The following is a 3,767-nucleotide window of genomic DNA, read 5'->3' on the forward strand; positions in this document are numbered from 1 at the left end:
AGGTGAAATCCGGGGCCTGTACCATGAAGCCGGATTAGGTGGCTAGCCAGCTATGTTTCAGTTTAGTTTCCGCCAACCCTGGGTTTTAGGTACTATGAAAGTAGCTCGGCTTTAATCGGTGTTCGTTGCCATGGTATCTTACGCTGCACGGCTAACCTGCTCCGGGGCAGGTTATGTTCTGGATTCAAGATCTCAGACCGAAGTTTGACCAATCAGCTGAGAGCAAAGAAACATATAGGTGACGTAACTTATTCCCAGTGTCTGTTACAATGACTTCACCTTTTCTTCCAAATCCGGTGGACATCTCAGCGCAAATTGTTTGACGAGCACTTCGTAGAGAAAGAGTTTTTAGCCAGACAAAATCCCCTTGCCTTAACTGATAGTTACCTGTATGAAAGATACAGATTTTCCGCGGAAGGAATGTCTTATCTTTGCGAACTTCTTGAGCCGCACATAAAGAATTTAACACGTCGAATTCATGCACTTACTGTACCGCAAATTGTATTGCGTTGCGTTGCATTTTTATTTATTTTTTTGCAAGTGGTACATTCTTGCACGGTGGGTGACGCACAGAAGCTAGGGGAAAACATATGTTTGTCGAACCATTCGCAAGGTGGTCCTCGCTCTGCAGGAGTACATGAAAAGTTTAATTAATAATGTTCCCCCGACATTTATCGACCATGTCCATAAAAGAGGGCTTTTATCAAATTGCCGGTAAGATATATTGATAGGGTGACATCACATGAACATTTTTTTTTTCTCAAAAAGCAAATTTCACAAATGTACTATACAATATAATACATGTTAAGAATTATTTTGAATCTTTTTTATTATTCTTCTGATAATCTTATGATAGGATTCCCAAGTCATTGCAACATGTATGCAGTCTATTGCTCCAATCTCCACTGCTCTAGGGGAACATGAGGCAGATTATGTTAATAGGAAGTCCTATCACAGCCTTAATGTTCAGGTAGAGATGATGTGAATATGTGAGATGATTATTTTCTGTGAGATGAATCTTTAAATTAATAGTAACTTTAACAGATATAACAATGATCTACTAAACATTTCATCTGCAGACGACTTGTGGTCATGAACATATGATCAAGTTTGGATGCCAAATGGCCTGGCTCCAGTGCTTGTCTCACAAATTATCCATGAGTCTGTGTTGTGTCAGCGCTTTGAGGAAAGCAAGTTAAATTTGGTACAGTACAAAACACTGTTCATTTAAACTGAGATAGAAAAACCTACACAATAACCCCCTATCATGACCCTCAGATAGGGCCACAGCACTGCTTCAGTGTGGCCCTCAGTAAAACCAGAGTGAAGATAGAGATGACCTTTGGCATCCTAAAGGCACATTTCAACTGTGTTCTGCGCTTCAGAGTCACCAGAGCGGGCATCACAGATAGTGGCTGTATGTGCCATTCTGCACAATATAGCCACCAGTAGAAAGGAGCGAGAAACACCACAAAACCAGCTTCTCCCCGATGAAACTGACCCGATCACACTTGACCACCCAGCTGGTGCAGATGTAGATGCAATCACCATACAATATTACACTTAATAAAAGCACATTGAAACTGCAGATAGGTCTCAAACTGTTTTATTGGTTTTGTGGGATGGGAGGGAGAAAGAGAGCAAGAGAAAGTTGCATTAATAAATATTCATACTAAAGTGTTACTTGGTTAAATAAGTTATACTAATATATATATATATATATATATATATATATATATATATATATATATATATATATATATATATTATATACATACTGAGATCAGTTTTATCCAGCTGTTTGATTTTGTTTGGAGCCTCCTCAGCTCACAGTCTGCTCCTTTAGTGTGCAGTCTAGTTCAAGTCTCCTTTAGTGTGCAGTCTAGTTCAAGTCTCCTTTAGTGTGCAGTCTAGTTCAAGTCTCCTTTAGTGTGCAGTCTAGTTCAAGACTCCTTTTGTACAGGGCCCTGACTGAGTCTGTTTCCACCTGAAACATAATTCCACCACAAACATGATCATTACAAGTTTTCTGGAGGCTCATCAAAATCACAAAAAGTTCCTTGACTTCCTACAAACACAGGACTGACTGTAATTTATGTCAAGGGTTTTAAATCCTTACACATTTCTTCTGAAGCCCATTGAGGTAGAGGCCTCAGTTTCTGGGGCAGGTTGTGAAAAATCCTACAAAAGAGATGTGTAAGGGCCAGTCCCTTTTTTATGCCACACATTCAAATGTTTGCCATAACTGTCTGAGAACACACAGACAGAGTGTCTTCATCATTTGCTTCACCCTAATAAATAAAAGTAGGCCAATGTAAAGCATAACTGTTGTAAAGCAGGTTAGTTTGGTGTTCTGTCTGCTGCATACTGACCTCTGTGTGGGAGACTGTGTGTGTGTGTGTGTGTGTGTGTGTGTGTGTGTGTGAGTGTGAATGTGTGCTAGCTTCAACAGGGACACTGTATTTCCCTGCATAACATACAGTCAGCCATATTTAAAACTTAAAAAAGTAGTAATGTATTGCACACGTACCCAGTGTTACTTGCTTAGAGGAGCCAGCACCAGGGTCAGATTGTACAGCACCTGTAATCCCATCCATAATCGGCCGTCCCTTATTGCCTACTCAGAGCCAACTCCTCCGCCAGTGTATTCTGGTTTTCTGAATTGAATTCTTTATTTCTGTTTGCTGCAAACAAGTGTGATAAAATGTTCACAAAAGTAATAAAAGGTTGTGGTAAATACTCTTTGAAAATACCACTTTGAATTATATTTTTATATTTTGTCTTTATCTGCTGCCAAGAACATTTTGAGTTGGGGTTGCATCTAAAAATCTAAAAATCAATGAATATTAATCTTTCTTAGTACATACATGCACATTTTTTATATATTATAAAAATAATCTATAGGCTATATTACACATATAGGCATACATACATACATAATTTTACATAAATATAGAACGTATTTGTTTAACTTACACATTAACCATCAGCAATCTTTCTCCAACAGTCTTCTCTTGCTTTGGCAGCAGAGACCGTATTGTTTCGAGCTTGAAATACATATTTAAATTAATCGTAATTATGAATGATTATCTCTTGCTCCTCCGCGGAAAAATATATCGCTCTCGCTCTACCCGCGATTGGTTGTTCAGTTGTCGACGTCACTCTTTTATGTGCACGCGCGCGTGGAGTAATCATAGCTTAAGGATCAAAGCCTGAGTTGACAAAGAAAGTTGATGAGCTGCATCATGGTACCAATAAAGCCTGATTGCATCGGTTTGGTTTTGTCAACTCAAAACTAATCTTGTAACCCCGAGTTTGTTCAGCTACCTTCATGGTACAGGCCCCCGCTTGTCTGTTTGCAAGATGCTGATGTTGATCGAGCATTCATCGAGACGAGTTACCATGTGTGTAAGATGTTTACACTTGCACTTTTCTTATATTTCAGGACTCAAGTATTTGACATTTTGGGAATGTAATAAATATTGACATGACAATCAATTTGAAACCTGTACAGTTGCATATTTGTTTTCAGAATGGGATTTTTCCTGTTAACAGGATTTCCTGTTTTTTTTTACTTCCTTTTCTGACCTTATACTTACCTCAAGTTGCCTTTTGGGACATGCATACATACGTACATATCATACTTGCCTGTTGAGAGAAGTTTATTTCAGCATCATATAAAATAAACAATATTAAAGCAAGAAACACAGCTCTGGTATCGGAATAGTATCGGTATCGGCCGATATCCAAATTCAGGTATCGGGATC

The 3,767-nt window shown here is 38.7% G+C and overlaps 1 long non-coding RNA gene across 1 annotated transcript; it reads right to left on the minus strand.

The window, feature by feature from the left end:
* Positions 1-1,792: 1,792 nt before the first annotated feature.
* On the minus strand, positions 1,793-3,135 carry LOC311079830. The gene is made up of 3 exons (XR_014605465.1): positions 2,977-3,135; positions 2,531-2,684; positions 1,793-1,987 (listed from the first exon to the last, which is right to left on the minus strand). It is a non-coding gene; the product is annotated as an uncharacterized lncRNA (long non-coding RNA).
* Between the last annotated feature and the right edge of the window lie 632 nt (positions 3,136-3,767).

Source organism: Abramis brama (genome assembly GCF_963993115.1).
Source record: "Abramis brama genome assembly, chromosome: 3".
In the NCBI taxonomy this organism is placed as follows: Eukaryota; Metazoa; Chordata; class Actinopteri; order Cypriniformes; family Leuciscidae; genus Abramis; species Abramis brama.